The 19,107-nt window shown below is 43.6% G+C and overlaps 1 protein-coding gene across 1 annotated transcript in view; it reads left to right on the top strand.

Moving 5' to 3' along the window:
- Positions 1-283: 283 nt before the first annotated feature.
- The window catches only part of TRIM45 (tripartite motif containing 45), a 74,379-nt gene continuing 55,555 nt past the window's right edge, over positions 284-19,107 (top strand). The window contains exon 1 of the mRNA XM_078656602.1: positions 284-307. The gene's annotated coding sequence lies outside the window, so the exon portion shown is untranslated. The remainder of the gene's footprint in view (positions 308-19,107) is intronic.

A 19,107-nucleotide genomic window follows, 5' to 3' on the forward strand; every position in this document is an offset into this window, starting at 1 on the left:
CAACAATCTACAACTACGAAGTTCTGTTTTGCTTTTACAGGTGGTTTTCTGGAGTTGTCGTTAACAACAATACAACTTCACTCACAAAGCTGTAAAACTTGTCCTTTTCCAATATGGCCGCCCTATTTCCTTCCACAGAACCGAAGCCTCAGCACAGCCTGTTTTCAATATCCTCTTGAGATTCGTCGACCTATTAGATGGCAGAGTGTGCATTCCAAGCCTCACTCTGGGCGCGGCCCCGCCCCTCTCCTTGGCCGCGAGCCGCTGGCTCTGATTGGCCGGTGTCACGGAGACGTCCAGAGCAGCTGTGAGTAAAACGGGAGGCGGTGGAATGGAATGTGGGTGCTGTGATTGTAGGGCTCGGCCATGGGGTGACGGTGGATTTGGAACCCCACCCAGGGGGGGCCCTGTGAGGTGCATGTGGGGGTCCGGGGAACTTCTCTTGGTTCTACACACGGCCACCTTACTTTCACCGCACCGGGGGATAGAGAGCATCTTGAGGGATAGACCTGCTATACAGAGCTTTAGCCTAGTTGTTACCTTGCCTTGAACAATTGCTCTCCTGGCTGGCAACAGAGGCAAAAAAATGCGGTAGAGTGTAAACAAAGGCTCACACCTTGTTAACACTTCACACATACTTAAGAGAGGCAGCTTTTCACTTTGTTCAGGTCTGTTTAGGAGCTATGCGTGCACTGTTAGAACATCAGATGTGTTGATCTTTCCCAGCATTTGCACAAAATAAATAGCATTTATATAGCGCTTACTTCCCTTTGAGGAGGCGTTGTAATAATTTAAACATCACTCTTTTTTCTTTTAAAGCACTATGGGTAGAGGAAGCTTTATGCTGACAATAGGCAACATTGGTTTATGTGAAGCTTTACAAAAGTCTGAATCTTCTTCCTAAATCCGGAGGGTTTGCAAGTATACTCTAAATGTGCTCAAATGTCCTAATGCTAGCCCTGTGTTGCATCTGTACCTTTAACTTCACTTAGGTTCTGTTATGACATGTTCTGTGTTCCACATTCTTTTACCAGTGTTGGCTGTCGTGTCATTCCGATCTGTACCTGGACACGACAGCATCTCATCTTCATACCTCTTCTTGTGGGTTTCTTATGATATTGACTTTTATCTGAAATAAACATCTATCAATATCACTCGTGCCATTTATGTTGTCCTCATTACAACATAAATATGGCGACGATGGATTGGGATCCGAAATAAAAAAATTTTTTTTAAAAGGCAGTTGAGTTTGAAAGTCAACCCACCGAGAAGCAGAAAATTGTTTTGAGAAAGAAGGAGGCATCTACTTCCACAGACATCTAAGAAAATATTGCGGTAAGATTACTTTACCTAAATAGTATGCCTTGGATGTCGGAAGGATGATAACTGCCTCTTTTTGAAATGGACCCGGCATTCCAGAGCCGCGTGTGACTGCAGCGTGTCAGTGAAGCGCGTGTCAGCCTTCTACGCGTCGTGACAGAGCCAGAGCTTCGCGTTACTACAGCGCGTCACAGAGGCGCGTCTCAACTTTCAGCGCGTCATTGAGGGGCAGAGCGTTCTGAGCAAGGCAAGCAGAGCGCGCCGCGTGGTTTGTGTGTCATCACGCAAGGTCAAAGGACGTGACCCAACGCGGCGGCCATTTTGTGATAGTTAGGAAGATCGTAGGAAGCAGATTTGCAGTACATCACGAAGGAAGAAGATAAAGGGGCCATATAAAGATCTTTTTGTGGTATTTACAATTTCTTCTCAAATCGGAAGCTAAAGGGAACGATTACAAAGTACTTGCATTGAAAATTTAGACTTAAAAAAAAAAAAAAACAACTATAATAACAAACTGTTTGAAAAATAAGCTGAAGGTAATTGGATATTTGTTTATTGAGATTTATTAGGAGAATGGCTTATCAGATTCAACCCTATCAAATTAATCCTTTCCTACAGAATGCTGGTAAACCACCAGTTAGGTGGGAACAGTGGCATAAGTCTTTTGAGAGTTATCTCATTGCAATAGATGGGAAAGACTATTCGAATGAAAGGAAAAGTGCTGTTTTATATGGACTTCTCGGTGATGCAGGAAGGGAAATATTTGATAACATTCCTGAAAGTGAACCACCAGCTGGCCAATTCATTCCATGGGATGATTACACTGAAGCAGTTAAAAGGTTGGAGAAAAGATTTCATGAACAACCTAACATTATGGTGGGAAGACACAGTTTTAACAAAAGAAAACAATTGCCAGAGGAAAGAATAGAAGACTATGTTTCAAACTTACGTATTTTGGCAGCGAAGTGTGATTTTGGAGATATGTTAGACATTTATTTAAGAGATCAATTAGTATTTCATTGTTTCTCAAAAAAGGTACAAGAACGTCTCTTGGCATGTAGGAATCCAACTTTAACGGAAGTGATTGACATTGCTATCGGAATAGATAGGTCTTCAGTGTCAACGAAAGTTATATCTGGAACAGATAATTCAGAGGCTGTATGTTCAGTAACCGACAAGATAAAAACTTTAGAAATTAGAAAAGATAAAGGTGCCACTTCTGCTAAGAAGAATTTGTCATGTTATCGTTGTGGGTCTAAGTCTCACTTTGCTAATAATCCAAAATGTCCTGCACATGGAAAAAAATGTGCAAAGTGTAAAAAAATAGGTCATCTTGAAAGTGCATGTAAAACTGTTTTTAGAAATAGGAATGTTTCACAAACCAGTGTTAATGCTTTAGATGATATGGAGGATGAAATCAGTAACCTTGTAATTAATATAAATCTAATTGATTCGGAGATTACTTTCAAAGCACCCCTTGGTGAAGCAGTTATTGCAGGTGTTAAATTGGAGGTTATGGCGGATTCTGGTTCGCCAATAACCATTGTGGATGAAATAACATATGCTAATAATTCTTTTCCTACCAAGATGTCAATCCAAAGGCTATTGGAGGTCATTACATCAACATATTAGGATATTTCACAGGTTTGGTGGAACTACTTGGAAGGGAGATAACAACTAAAGTTTATGTTGTTAAGAAAGGTAAAGATATCATTGGTTGGCGCGATTTAGGAAGAATGGGTATCATGTTAAAACCCGGTAGTGATACACCCATTATTCTTGGAGATATTCCTATTGCTTTTATGGACGAATGCAAGGTGTCAGAAAATTCACATGATTTAGAATCAATTCTTAAAAAGTACAAGGAAGTATTTGAAGACAGAATTGGGTGTGTGAGAGGGGTGGAGCATGAAATTGTATTAAAAAAAATGCATCACCTGTGATACATAAGGTTAGAAATGTACCGTTGAGTGTAAGAGAAGAATTGAAAGACCATTTGGATAGCCTGTGCAAGGATGGAGTGATTAAACCTACTAGCTCATCAGAGTGGGTTTCAGCTGTAGTTTTAGCTAAGAGGAAAAATGGAAAGTTGCGCATGTGTGCAGATTTGCGCACTCTAAACAAGAACATCTTAGTGGATTGCCATCCCTTGCCTTTGATTCAGGAGATGCTGATGGCTATAGGCGAATCTACTCATTTCTCTCTTATTGACTTAAAATCAGCCTATCATCAGGTTGTTTTATCAGATAAGTCACAGAATCTTACCACGTTTGTAACTCCCTTTGGTGCCTTCAAATATACGAGACTCCCATTTGGATTAGCTTCTGCAGCTAGTGTGTTTCAGAAGCTAATGGACTCGTTGTTTGTAGACATCAAAGGAGTGCAGGCATTTCAGGATGACATCCTCATCTTTGGAAAAGGAGTTGAGGAACACAACGAAATTTTGGGAAAAGTTTTGAGCATCTTGAGTAAGAGGGGGATGACTGCATCGAAAGATAAGTGCAAGTTTTTGGTTCAAGAGTTGGAATATTTAGGGCACTCTATCACCAAAGAAGGCATTAAACCTAAACAGGATCTAATTGATTCTATTATGCTTGCACCAGCACCTGTTGATAAAGACTCACTAAGGTCTTTTTTAGGACTTAGCGAGTACTATGCACGCTTTGTGCATGGCTATGCATTTGTAGTAGAACCACTCAGATGTTTAACCAGAAAGAATGTGAAGTATGATTGGTCTTTAATTCATGAGGAAGCTTTTCAGAAAGTAAAAGAAATGATCAAGAATGCTCCAGCATTAAAACCTTTTACTTGTGGTATCAAGTGTATTGTCACTGTAGATGCCAGCTGTGTAGGTCTAGGTGGAGTTTTAACACAGTTTGTGAATGGAAAGGAGAATACGATTGCTTTTATTTCTACAACTTTGAGTGTGGCAGAAGCTAATTATAGCACTATAGAACGTGAAGCTTTAGCCTGCTCTTGGGCAGTCGAAAAGTTCAGAAATTACTTATGGGGTACTTGTTTTGATCTATTTACTGATCATAAACCGCTTATTTACTTGATGAACGGCAACGGAACTGGTCAAGCTACTTCGAGATTAGTCAGGATAATTTCAAAATTGCAGGAATATAATTTTGAAGTGAAACACATCTCAGGAGGAGCAAATTTTAGGGCGGATTGTTTGTCTAGGATTCCCCTAGTGAATCAGGATGAGAGTTTAGACTCAAATGAGGAGGAATGTGTGGTTGTTTCCGCTTTAGATGCTTGTGATAATACTTTGGGATGTTTTACAGAGAGTGATTGGTTGGAGGGTTACAAAAAAGATTCTCTTCTGTTGGAAGTCAAGGAATACATTAGAAAAGGATGGCCACCATTGAGAAATCTAAGTAAAGTTTTGATTCCTTTCCAACAGGTTTCTTCCGAGCTTAGTCTAGAGAATGGGTTCATCACTAGATGTGGGTTTTTTGTACCACCTGAAACTCTGAAAGAGGGTCTTGTGGTTAGAGCACACTCTGGACATCCTGGCATGTCTGGAACCAAGAAAATTTTAAGAACATTTTATTGGTGGCCGTGCATGGATTCTTTTGTTGATCAGTTTGTTAATCGTTGTCCAGAATGCCTTCTATCGGACAAGCATTGGAAGAGTAAAAAAGCAGTTACCTCCACCAATTTGTTGCCAGACCAAGCATGGGAAAAGTTGGCAATAGGTTTTTCAGGACCTTATAATATTTTGGCAGAAGACATGAAATATTTAATAGTCTTGACTGATTATTACTCAAAATGGATATCGTATGATTTTGTGAGGTTCCCTAGTACAGAAGTTGTGATTGATTTTTTTGGAGAAAGTTTTTTGTGTGGAAGGGTTTCCCAAGAAATTAGTATCCGATAATGGCACACATTTTGTGTCAAAAAAGATGGTTGATTTTTTTAAGTAAGCATAATATTAAGCATATTAAAAGTCCTTTGTATTTTCCAGCGGCTAATGGGTTAGTTGAGAGAGCTAACACATTTTTCAAAGAAGGGTTACAAACAGCTCTATCTTCTGGCATGGATGTAAAGAAACATATCAAAGAGAAAGTTTGGAGTTATTTGAACACTCCACATTCAGTAACCGGTTTCACACCTTTTTTCTTATTGAAAGGGAGAGATGCAAATGATATAAACAAACCTGTCTTTCAAAAAGATATGACCACTTTAAAAAAAATTGAGGGAGATACTTCTCCTAGCTCTATTGATGAATGTGTAATAAAAAACTTTGAAAAAAAGTACGGATTACAGAATAGGGTTTCTCCTCTGAATGACTCCAAAATTGAAACAGGTGATTGGGTGATCATCAGAAAACCGAAGAAAGTTGTTAAAGGGGAATCTAGGTATCCTTTGCCTCAACAGGTGGTCAGAGCGTCTAATTCATCTGTGATGATTAAGAACAAAGGCTGGTGGAACAAAAGTGCTGTTATTAGGCTTGAACCTTTTCAAAAAGACATTATACATAAAAAAATGGAAGAGAAAGGTTATTTGGACGATTCTTCTTTTTTATGTTTTAAAGATTTCTTAAATAAAGAACAATCTTTACTGGATACAGGGTTGGTAAAACAACCTTCCTTACAAGAGGGTGATGGTGTAGAACAGTCATCATTTGATTCACAAGTTTGTGAAACTGATGATGAGTCTTGTCACAATTTAGATAGAGGTAAAAATGGTAATTCAGTTTTAGAAAGAAGTGTGAACAATAATTCAGTCTTAAATGAAAACTTGAATTCTTCAAATTGTGTTCCAGATAATTTAGTTGACAAAACTAGTTTTCTTCCTGAAATTGGTTCTGATTTGAATGAGACTTATGCTAGAAGAAATACTGTAATACCTACAAGGTTTAAGGATTATTATTTGTATTAATGTTTATTTTATTATGTTTTTTCTTTTTTTTTGTTTTGTTTATGGAAAGGAGATGTTGCATCTGTACCTTTAACTTCACTTAGGTTCTGTTATGACATGTTCTGTGTTCCACATTCTTTTACCAGTGTTGGCTGTCGTGTCATTCCGATCTGTACCTGGACACGACAGCATCTCATCTTCATACCTCTTCTTGTGGGTTTCTTATGATATTGACTTTTATCTGAAATAAACATCTATCAATATCACTCCTGCCATTTATGTTGTCCTCATTACAACACCCTGCTAAACATGTATGTGAGGGCTTAAGATCTAATGCCACTTCCTGTGATGTCAGCGCTCTGATGTCATGCGCCGCGATGCCACTTGCATACTGGTTAATTAGGTTAGTCCCCCTACTTCTTTTTTTTTAGGACTTGTGCCCTGCCCCTCTCTATACTATTTCAGTTTCTGGTGTTAGCCGAGACCTTTAGTTATAATACACTTACTCATGTACTCATGGGAGCTTTTTGCCAGCCCTCATCATTTCATGGATAACTTATTGAGCCAAGTTTTGACCATCATGTATTGGTGGAGCCAAGGAGGCCCTAAGGTCTTCTCGACTGCCGACAAGATTACACTGGCTTTGTCCCACATGGCATGCATGCAGCGGCCCAATAGACGGACAGCATTAACCAACCACAATGCTAGACTAGCGGAAGAAATTGTACGCTTACCAAAAGTCTCAATCCTTTTAGACTCCCTGTCCGGAGGAGTATTGGAGAATTAATTGGGATTCCCTTTATATGTTGAAGCCTGATCGACGAGGCTAACTGTAGTAGGATGTTTAGTACGAAAATCAGAATTGCCAGGCTCTAATCTGTGACACCTGGTCACCTGCCTATTCACCCACAGGCATGAGCATGATTTTGACTTCAGTGTACCTGTGAGGGCCTTGTTAAAAGGGAGAAAAGGCCCTGACATGGCTGGCCAAGGTTGGAAAATTTCTGTGAGACCATTTGTTTTGGCATTTACTGAGGCCAGCTGTAAAATACAATAAAATACATTTATAAAGCGCACAGCTACCTTAAAAGGTGTCCCGGCTCTGGCTTTGCATGTGTCCACCAGGTTCATGGGTCAATTCAAAAGGAGCCTAAGCTGCATCAAAGAGGAACGTTTTGATCCTCTTCCTAAAAAATGCTTCAGTTGTGCAGCTTCTTAAGACGAATGGTAAGACATTCCAAAGTTTGGCAGTTTGATAAGCAAATGAGTGGCCTCCTCTTCTGGATTTAGCAATCCAAGGAGTTTGAACCAGCCTAAGATTGTTAGAGCAAAGGGATCGGGCCTGGAGAGATAGTTTAAAACAGCGCCTAAGATATGAAGGCCCCCTGGAATTAAAAAGTTTAAAAGCAAAGGTAAGGACCTTTAACTGTATACTTTTAGTAATTGTGACCCAGTGAAGCTGGTGCAGGTGGTCCGAAATAGGACACTAGGGAGAAAGTTTCAGGATCAGCGTTCTGAATAATCTGTAGCCGGTGTAAAAGATAAGAAGGTAGTCCAAGATATAAGCTATTGGAATAGACCAGTTTAGATATGATAGTGGCACATACTACGGTCTTCTGCTGATCCACAGGAATAAAATGCATTATCCGTCTCAAGGATCTGAGATTCAGAAAACAAGAGCTAGACGATGAATTTATTTGGGGTTGGTAAGTTCTGCATCAAATTTGACCCCAGGTTTCTGACCACTGCGGCAAGATACAGCGCATTGCCCCTCTCAGGTGGCCATCAGAAGCTACAATCAGGTCTGATTTTAGGACCAAAGAAAAGAATTTCGGTCTTGTCTGAATTTAATTTCAGGAAGTTAGCATTCATCCATTGTAGAACAGAGTTGAAACATGTTTTAAGGGAAGTAGGACCTCAACTGCCCTCTGAACAACCACTACAGAGGCGACACTTTCTTCCACTGAAGGCTGAAGGGGTGAGTCAAACCCTCTCACAGGGGAGGTGTAAAACCCACTGGCCTCTTATAAATCCACTTAAATATTATTGCATGTGCAATGAGAGCGGAGAAAACCGTCGCCCATCCTCTCCATCATCATCACCCATCCTGAGAAGTACCTGTTCAGAGTTAGAGCCAAAATAACAACGGAGCCTCTGCTGGTCGGTAGACGCAACGGGGTCATAGTCAGTATTTATGATAACCGGCTGTGCTTTTTGTGATTTTGTAGTGCAACATTGTTCGAGATCGAGCTTAAGTCGGTTCAGTATCTGGTATCGGATTCCACACTAGATCCTCTACCAGCATCTGTACCATCATTGTTGTGGAAGGGCACAGCACAAGTTTTGGAGTCAGAGTGGAAGCTTTTTACAACGGCTGGGATGGTTCCCCAGATGGGTCCCAAAGAGTCTGATGGAAGCAAAGAAGGATCTGTATTTGGTAGACCTTCAGGGGGCCCCTTCGGTTCCTTGGAGCCCAAAGACAAGGCAGAGGGAGCTGGAAGCACACCAGATATCTGCAGCCTGGCCTTCCTAAATGCTTCCATTGGTTATGGAGTTGCTGATGATGTGGGAAATTCTGGGTGCACCAGGGCCCACAGAAGAACCAGCTCTGCACCCGGAGATCTCTCGAGTGAAGGACTCACATCATTATGCCCTTACGCCTTCACTTTAGGTTCAGCGTGGTGAGAAAAGGGTTGACACCTGATTAGCTTTTTTAAGTTTGAGCTTGGACTTCGACTTGAATTTACTGGAGAACTTTTAAAACAGAGTTGACCGCTTGCAATAATGACCTTGGGAGGGGGACTGAGGGCATTCCCGCAACTTGGGAGTGGTACATGCACAAAGGCTGCGACTTCGTTTGTTTGGCAACCTTCAGCCTCGCATTCCCGTCCTTTATCACATTTGGGTAAACGAGGGCACATTTATCCCATGACTTTGAGCCACGGCCTGAACCCTGATGCCATGGAACCACCTTGTGCTGATCCATTACTGACATTTGTTTTCTGCAGTTGTGACAAGGTTTGAACCCTATAGATTTTTGGAAGCTCCCTAGCATGCTTGAATTTGATTTAGAAGTCATCAGAAGACCAACAAAATTGAGAGCTCTGGGTCCACATCGGAAAGCGCAAAAAGAAAGAGACTGGCATACGCACATACAGGTGGCACTTATGTGCCGCTCTGCTCTGTCACTTCCGGGGCGATGCGTAGCCAAAGTCAACACCTAGTGCCGCATGCGAGCACTACTAAAGAAAAGTTTCTGGATCCAGTCTGGTGCCTGGGAGTATTTTAAGGTGATGAATCTGCGGTTAGAAGTATCCATCAGAAACGCTCTGCAGGAGTTGGTTATTTCTTCTGTTCTAAAGCCTCCCAACAGGATTTGTTAGCTCCTTTATGAGAAGAAAGATTCGTTTTTGATTTGTCTGCTCGGTAGCCGATGGTTACGGAAGGCATCCTGGGTAGGTCTAGCAGGACTAGGGCTATAATTTTGCCTTAAGTAGTGGCCTTTTTAGGACTCAAGTGCAAATGTTGAGCATGTATGGTTTGAAGTGAAGCTGGACCTTTCGCTTTATTGTTTAACTTTAGTTTTCAGAAATGTTGTAACCAGTGCACGGTTTTTTTCTGCATTTGCAATAGATGTCTTTAATGTGACTAGTCTTGCTGGAATCAGTGTGACTGAGGTCTTTCCCTTTGAGTGTTTCTTTTTTGAAAGAGAATGTTTTGAATTTAGTGATTGTGGGGCTCTAAAGAGTGAGAAGGATCTGAAGTTTAGAGTTTGCTTGTCTTCGATTCCCAGAAGGGTCCAGGGTTTTAGTTAATTCATGGGCAATCAATATTTGATATTTCTATGAGATTTTACTCTATTTCGTGTTTCCCTGTTTCCTGGTGGTCTAGCCTTTTCTGGTTATTGTGCAGCTGTTCATACCTGTGCGATTGTGCAGCCTCAGTGGTTTGTCATTGTGGTGCCGGCAGCTACCTCCCACATAGTGAGAAGATGGGAAATGGTATACATGGAGGAGTGTGCTTGCATTTGTTTCCACTGCCCGCATCTTGCTGTATTCAGCTAGTGGGATGTAGACACATACATCCAACTTTAGCATCACTTTGCCAATGGGTGGTGTGGATGTTTAGATCTGCTGCTATCAGGTGCACATAGTCAAGTGGGTCGTGCCAAGCAGCCCTCTGTTGGCACCAGCCGGGAGAGTTGCTGTTGGGTTTGGCCTCACCACATATCAGTATTTCAGAAATTGTCACTTGTTTATGGCGATATTCCATCTATATTATTCACATATTAAGGCCATCTCTAGGAATCTCAGTCCCATTCCCTGCATAATGGTAGCTCTCATCTGCCTTAATTGAGGCCTTCCCTTGAATATCGGGGGCACCCTAGGCATGATGGTGCTCACCTCCCGCTTAATAAGGACCTTGGCATGAAGGTTGTTATCCTTGCTATATGTTTGGCATCTATGGCATATGGGGCCCACACCTGGCATGATGGCTTGCACCCATAGAGTATTGTGAGCCTTGCCATAGGCTGTTCTTGACATCTTATGGATATCTAGCATAACTGGAATATTGCGGGCATCATTAGCACAATGGCCCCCATCCCAAGTGTGATGGTGGTGTTTGCATGATAGTGGTCATTCATTGTGGTTATGTCTGATCTCGTTGTACCCTTCCTTAGCAGATAATTGAGGTCATTCTTGGTATATTGTGAGCGTCATTGAATTGACGGTGTCTGCTCCATCCAGAATGCTTGCCTTAGCGTAATGGTGTTCCTTCTTAATTTATTGGCGGTGTCCCTGTTAGAATTATTCCCGCCATTATTCTAGCAATGCTTGCCATGATGTTGGCATCTTTGGCATTATTGAGCTCAACCCTGGTATAATGGGACCACAATGTATTGTGGGCATCCTTGACCCAATTGTGCTCCTCTCCATCAGCGGTGATGGTCATCCCCGGCATGCGATGGGCGTTCATGGAATTTGATGTTGATACGCAGACATGTAAAGCCAGACTCTGTCCATGGGGCAGTAATAGTCATGAGTACTTGATGACATGGAGATCAGATATAACTAAAAATGAAAAGCCATTATTTTGAGAGACTGAAATATTTGTTTTTGGGAATCAGGAATATTTATTAAAAATGAAATGCTTGTAATAACAAGCCAATGCATGATGACCAGCTGTGATCGTGTTTCCAAAATGTTTATAAAGTTGATATTAAAGTGATAATTCATGCTAATTTCTGGAGTCTTATTGTTGACTTTTCCTTGGTGACAGATAGTTATTTCATTATTTGTTCGGAGGCATTTCATCATTGAAAATAGTAGAATTTAGACGTTATCGTTACAGTTTTCTCAAGGTCGGACCTATTAGGTTTTAGTGAAGTGCCTGTTGTAATCCCTGTAATGTGAAGGCGGATTTGCTGATGTCTGTAAGATCTGTCTAGCTTCGCTGACTGAGATTGTAAGGTTTGTGTCACTTTACATTTTTCTACTCTGTCCCTCCAAACTATGTTCTCTAAAAGCCAAAAGATATACGTGAGAGTCTTCTTGGAAAGGACAGGATTGAAACACGAAACCTAATAAAGTGTAGAAATTAAGACAGATGGTTTGTACTTTTTATAAAATAAGCTATATGAACGTCCTTATCCAATTTTCGACCGCTTGCCGTCGCTGCAACTTTATAGTAATTTTTTTAGGGAAAACGTGCTGCTGCTGCTGAATTTTGTACTGTTTTGCCACTACTTTTTCAATGTTTACATGCACAACTTCAGCCACACCCCCTCGGGAAGGTCCAGCTTGTTTGGCACACCATGAAGCTTTTTGAACACTTCAGTAATGCACCTTCCAGGCCTGTGGGTGTTTACCAGTTTACATGAGATTTGTGCAGTAAAATGCATTGTTTGACAGGAACGGAAGTAGGTTTGATACAAGCTTTTCAAGGAGAACCAAACAAGTCATGTTGTTGGAACTCCCTTTAGGAGTTGTTGTCATCTACATGCTCGACTCTTGGAAATGATTTCCTCCACTGTGGGCATTCTTTAAGCCGCTGCCTTTGTTGCTACACAACTTATTACCAGTGCTATGTAGCTAACGACATCACTGTTATCCTGACTTAAATAAACAGAAAACTTAACGTGCACATTCTGTTCAAAGTGGCAGCCTCTGTACCAAAACAGTCCACCCGAAACAGCTGCCTTTTCTGTTATGTTAGATGAATTTGTAACGCGCACAGCTACTCATGAGTGTCCGGGCGCGATGCCTAGCGGGGTGTGGAAAGTGGAAATTCAAGAAAATAGATGTGTTTTCAGTTATCTCTTAAAGGCCACTGGGTCCTGGATAGTACATAGGGCAAAAGGAAGGGCATTCCAGGCAACAGCAGCCTTCACCGCAAAGGAGCTGCCCGCTAGCCTCTGAAACTTGAAACGAGGAACCTGTGCAAAGCATAGGAACGAAGATGGCAGGGATCGTGCAGGAACATAGAAGGAAAAACGTCTCTGCAGGTAAAGAGGACCGGAACCGTGAAGAGCATGGTGGGCTAGTTCTAATGATTTAAATTTAACTCTATCCACCATGGGGAGCCAGTGGAGAGAACGCAGCTGATGACGAACACTGTTCCTAGCCGAAATGCCCGATAGGAGTCTGGCTGCCGTATTTTGAAACACCGGTAACTTCTTCAACAGGTAGCCCGGGATGCCAGCATAAAGGTCATTTGCATTATCTAGCCGTGACAGAATCAGTGCACAAGTGACCATTTTCCTCGCCGCCTGAGGTAAAAGGGGGAAAAATCTTCTGAGAGTTTTATGCAGGCCGAAACAACAACCAGCCAGCTTCTTCATGTGTGTCGAAAAAGAGAGACTCTCATCAAACCACACCCCCAGATTTTTAACTGGCTTCCCTGACAAGGTAGGCAATGGGAACTCAGGAGGCCAGAGCTGCTCTCTAAAATTAGGGGGGAATTGACCAAATTGCAAGATCTCGGACTTCTCTTCATTGCACTTAAGCTGCGCATCCGCCAGCCATTTGAAAATAGAGGATAAGCAATGTGGAGCCAATAGTACAGAGTCTGCATCTTTGTCCCAGGTAAAAAGCAGCTGGGTGTCGTCAGCATAAGACATATCAGAGGAGTGACATAGATATTAAAAAGAAGGGGACGGTGGAACCCAAATCTGCTCAGCCCGCCCCTCCAAAAACGGCCTGAGCCAGCCCCAAACGGCACCCGACAGACCGATCCTGGCCAAACGCGCCAGGAAAAGTGAGTGCGGGACCGTATCAAACGGTGCCGAGAGGTCCAGCAAAATTAATGCGGCTCTCCCGCCGGCGCCGCTGGTGATGAGCTCCGGCAGGGAGCTCCCGCAGAGGGATGGCCTTTTTGGCTTCTAATCCCTTGTTATCCACCTCCGACCGGGACCCATTTTCACTCACATGGGGTCATGTTCGACTACTGTCCTCGTCGCTCCAATCTCCTGCTTTTCGGCTCGAGATCTACGGAGTAAGTCGTGTGTGATGTCCTGACCGCGGAGACCGAGCCATCTGGGCCGATGTCCGATGGAGCTGCTTGAACGGCTATAGGGGAGATTGGCTCCGGCTTCAGTGCCTCAGCCGTCACCTAACCAGCCGGATTTCGGACTCGGCTCTCCTCGTCTCTCTGCGGTATCGCTCTCTTTCCCCTGCCTCACTGATGAGATACTACGGAAAAGTGGATCCTTTCTTCCCGGGAAGCTGCTGGGGGCATGGTGGAGGTTCTCTCTCCCCTCCCGCTGTCGCCTGACTCCTCCGGACCTGAGACGCGGTTTCCTGGTGTCCCGCTGCACAGGAATCTAAAATCGTGAGACCTCTACACGACGCTGTTGTACTGCTCCATTGAGCCCGCTTTCCCTTTTTCTCCGGGCTCAGCCACTGCCTTCCTTGTCCGGGCCGACCCCCCGGACTTTCAGGACCCCGAGAATGATTTGCAACCGTCTTCCATTTCCTCCCTCCTGAACCGACTGCCACCTTCCCCACTCAGCTCCGCTTTTGGGGTAGGTTTTTCTTTATTTTTTTTTCTTCATTGCTGTTTTTTTACTCAACTTTTTTGTTCTACCGGCATTCCTGCCATCTTGTTTTTGGGATCTTTGTTCTGGTCCACCATCTTACGGATCCTTGCCACAGGTCAGTGCCCTCAGTGAACATTCACCTTTTCTTGATCACCTTTGAGCCTCCGGTCTGTTTCGACCTACCTTCCCAAACTTTTGTTATCCACGGAAGTCCTCTATGCCACGACTGGACTACCAAGACTTGGTACGTATTTCTACCCCCTTGTTTCTCCCCCATCATTCTTTTGTGCTTCTCAGGACTTATTTTTCTATTTTACGTTTTCCTACCAACAGATGTACTTACTTAAATTGTGTTTCTGCTCTGTTATGCTCTAGAAACTACTGTAACCTTGTAATACTGTTCGTTTTGTAACCAATATCCTCATGTAAAGCACACTGATACCTCAGGGTCTAGTCAGTGCTAAATAAAACTTTTTTTTTTTCCAACTCACGGATGGCCTCCGACACCTCAACCAGCACTGATTCTGTACTGTGAGACGCCCGAAACCCTGATTGGGCTGGATGCAGGAGCGCCTCCCTTTTCACAAAGTCCATGAGCTGTTTATTAACCACCTTCTTACACAACCTAGCCAAAGCAGGAAGGAGGGAGATAGGCCGGCAGATCCCTGGACAGAGGGGGTCCAACGACTGCTTTTTGAGGAGTGGCAAGATTTTAGCTTGCTTCCAAGCCTGTGGTACAACCACTTTCTGGAGGGACATGTTAATGATGGTATTCGCTTCTATGTTGGCGACCACTGCCACCGCTGCCGGTAGCCTACCAGGACAGGGGTCCGAGGGCGAGCCAGAATTAAGACCCTTGAGAATTTTAAGGGATTCGAGTGGTTCGACTGGTCTAAATACAGACAGAGAATGAGCAGGGTCAGCAGATTGATACTCCAAAGATGCCTCAATTCTAACGTCACAGGGAGTGAATGCCGCCTGAATAGTCTGGATCTTATCCCAAAAGAAGCAAGAGAGAGTGTTACACCAGGTAGGTGAAGATGACGACACTCTAGCTTGGGCCAGAGGGGACGTGAAGCTCTGAACGATAGCAAAGATTTCTTTAGAGTTGTTACTGGCTGATTCAATACGGGCTGAGTAGAATTGCCCTTTAGCCATCGTAATGGTTGCATAGTATATTTTTTGCTTATCCCTGCTTTTCTGGGTGAAGAGATGTATGCATGTGACTTATTTAGTCTGCAAATTAATGACAGTGGATCCTTTCGAACCCTTCTGCAGGGATGTAGGCGAACCCTTACCCAGGAACATGTCTTTCATGTCGGAGATCAAGAGGTCATCCACCAGAAAGGATCTTCCTTCAATGGGAGTCCTCTCCCTTCTTGATTAGGGCAGCTAGAAGGAAGATTGTAAGATCTACCTCTCCTTGGATTGAGCTTCTGTATCAAACCTACCTGTAACAAAAACACATCTGCGTTGTGTTCTTTCTCTGGCTCTTAAATGCAGAATGCTGTCGGCACCAGAACCCCTGAAGTCCTGATGCTACAGCTGCCCTGTAAGAACTGGATTGAAACCTGGTGTCTTTCGAGGCCTGGTTCTTATCTGATACATCAGGCCCTGGTTGGAGTCCAATCAATCAATCAAGAATTTGTAGAGCGCACTACCTACCCGTGAGTGTCTCAAGGCGCTGGGGAAAAGGGGGGGGGGGCTACTGGTCGAACAGCCAGGTCTTGAGTAGCCTCCTGAAGTCCAAGGCAGCTTCTAAGAGCTGGAGTGAAAGAGGAACAAGGTGGTCTCTCTGCTGCCAAGTGTAGAGCTTTAGAGGGCACCAAATGGTCAGAAACTTCTGAGATGGACCTGCCTTCCAGCTGCAGTGCTTTAGACCCATGTATACCCTTGTGGTGTCCCCAGGTTTCCACCACGGACTGATCGTGTGGAAGATATTCAGAGCCACAGCACGCTGCACTGGTCTTGCTGCCTAGTTTCCCGAGAAACCTGAAACAGAGCTTTCTATTAAAAGCTGAAATTCTTAACTAAAAAAACCCAAATCACAAAACAATATCAAAGAAAAACCATACCACGATTTTTCAAAGTAGCAAAGAATGAAGAAAAGTATAACACTGGGCTTATGGGATAAGTTTGAAGGTAATACAACGAAGGGTACACAATAATGAATAACAAGATTTATGCAATACTTTTGAACTATATTTGGCAAGCCTTTGTAGCGATTAACAAAAATAAATACAAACATGAAATGCAAAACAACAAGAGAAATAGTTTTGTAATATATATATATATCCACACATCACATTTGAAAACAGTGGTGTGTAACAGGAAGTCCTGAACTGGAAGAGCTGTGACCTTGTGACAAATGATGGCCCTAGGTTCACAAAACCACATACAACTGTGTGCCTGCGATGCTCACGCAGCGAGACACTGCTGCATCGGACGGGTCTTTTGCTTCACGATTAAAGTTTTTTTTAGGTTTCGCCCTGGCGTTACAACTGCGTAGCAGTTGCTCCGCCCAGGGCGAAATCTCATGATCCTACATATGGGGCTTTGGTCCCGCCTCTGTCTCCCATTGGCTAGCTCCATAAATGGAGGCTAGCCATTGGGAGACAGAGGCTGTCAACCACGCTTTCCCCTGAAAACGCGATTCGGGGGCGTTTCCCGCCCCTTTGTCCTGGGCCGCGCTGTCATTGGCTGCCGACCCGGGACACCCCCGTGACGTCATTCCCCGGGCCGCGCTGTGATTGGCTGGCCGGCCCGGGACCTGACTTGTTAGTTTCTGTTCCCGCTCCCCCCTCCATTAGCCGTGTTCCTGTTCCCTTTGTTCCCGCCCCCTCCTGCTGTCTCGCAGCTTGTGGCGGTCATGGAGACGTGCGCTTGTTTAATTTATTGGCACAAAGACGTGCTTCGCTTACAATCAGCACGCCATGCCCACTTTCACTTTCGAAGTGCAGGCGGGACAATGGCGGCCAATTGTACGAGTGTTCAGTAAGCGCTTTTAACATTCGCTCCAGAACCTGAAGCAGGCAAGTCTTAACGATCATGCTCAGAAAGCCCTTATATTTATTTTGTGGACGATTGCAGCCAGGGGCAGACTAGGTTCAAGCAGTCCGGCCAGGATACGTCTGCACTGCAGCTCAATTAAAAAAAATACAACATCACGCACTCTTGCACGCCGGGAATGTGAGATGTGCCTGTGAGCTGCAAACGTTTGTTAACATGGGAGACAGAGGTGCCGCAGCTGAGCAGCGTAGTTCTGAAGTTTGCTGTAAGACACGTTCATCTTCAGTTATGCTAAGAATGAGAAATGCGATCACATGCTGCGAGGTGGCCCTAAACCAGGACGGAGCAGTCCCTCGGCTATTAACACAGCCGCCAGAACGGGCATCACACAGCGAAGTCAGTGCCCTGTTCTCAATATTGCTGTTGCAATGACGCCACACATGGTTTGCCTTGATTGCAGTGTTTTGCTGTATTCCCATTATTTGTGCCTCACTAGAAGAGATGGAGGGCAAGCAAAGGCCAGTGAGTGTGCATTTACATTAATTTTGTACGTTTGTGCGTTTATAGAATTCTTGATGCAATTGTCACAATTTACATTATGCGCCGGTTCTTGTTGCTGCTCAAGCAGCAGGGTTTGTGCAGAGGCTCAGGAAACAGGGGAAGTGTTTTGTTTAAGTTGTACAGCACAACTGATACACTCTCTCTCCCTCTTCATGAGAGATGACGGGCCCTTCCTCTTGTTTGTCAAGTGTGTTTTGGTTTGTACTTGTTACGGTGTTAGCGGGCTTCACCTATTCGGTCTTGTGGCAGGATAGTAGGAACACCTGAAGTGCGAGCTTCATTTATTACAACCAAAAGCAGTCAATTGTATTGGATGGTTCAGAAATTAAAGTAAGGCAGCATGTTTTCCTAAAAGCTGCATTTTGTCACCTGTATTGTTTGCTGCAGTGTAAATATATATGAATGAAAAGCACGCTATTCCCCCACTGAGTTCTAATTGCTATATTTCCCAGTGTTTCTACTCTTTAAATGTAAGAAAGGATGTGGTGTGATCGTTAAAACCTGGCAAGCAAAGTTCTAGTCTCGGCGTCTGCTTGACATCATATGATTCTCCTTGTACCCCAAAAATTAATTTGCCTTGGTGTAATGTAACTGCTGCTCATGTAAAGAGGCCCAATACCGTCAGGTCAAGTTCGCTCTGTAAAAAACTGTGGTGTTTATTATTTTTAATCAGCTCAATGATAAACAAGTATAATATAAAATGTTTTTGCAGACAAACAGATCAGGCACTATTCACTGCAGTGTCACTTTAAGCCCACACACTTCCTGCAGCAGCTGAGCTAAGAAGTGAGGGGAGGCAGAGCCTCGCACCATCTCTCCCTGCTCCAGGCACCAGGGCCCCCTCCTGGAAATGGAGCCTCCCATATCCTCTCCTGCGTCAGCCCCCAGGGACGCTAAACTCCCATTGCTGCACCCCCCACCTCCATAATCCTTCTTTCCCCTCTGCTGACATTTCATACAAGGGTTATAACTCCTGCTATAGTCTCCTGCTGGCATTGGTTTGCCTACGAGTATGTATTAACTCTAACCCTCCCCTGTGAAGTCATGACTCTCTTGCCCCTTCCATTGCAAAATGCTGATTTTACCCCAAATACAATTTGTCCCATATGCCTTCCTTCAAACTGCTGTATTTTCAGATCGTGCTGTTACATATAACTACACTTAACCGCACAACAGTTTATGTAACTTATTATTTTTATAACTTTACAAACTTGTTATACAATGGAGCCCTGCTCCATTTTAACCTCTCTCCTGACGTGAACATCCGCGCAAATAAGCAGTGTAATCGCATCCTGGCCTGGCAGCGATGT

Source organism: Lissotriton helveticus, chromosome 8 (assembly GCF_964261635.1).
Source record: "Lissotriton helveticus chromosome 8, aLisHel1.1, whole genome shotgun sequence".
Classification (NCBI taxonomy): domain Eukaryota; kingdom Metazoa; phylum Chordata; class Amphibia; order Caudata; family Salamandridae; genus Lissotriton; species Lissotriton helveticus.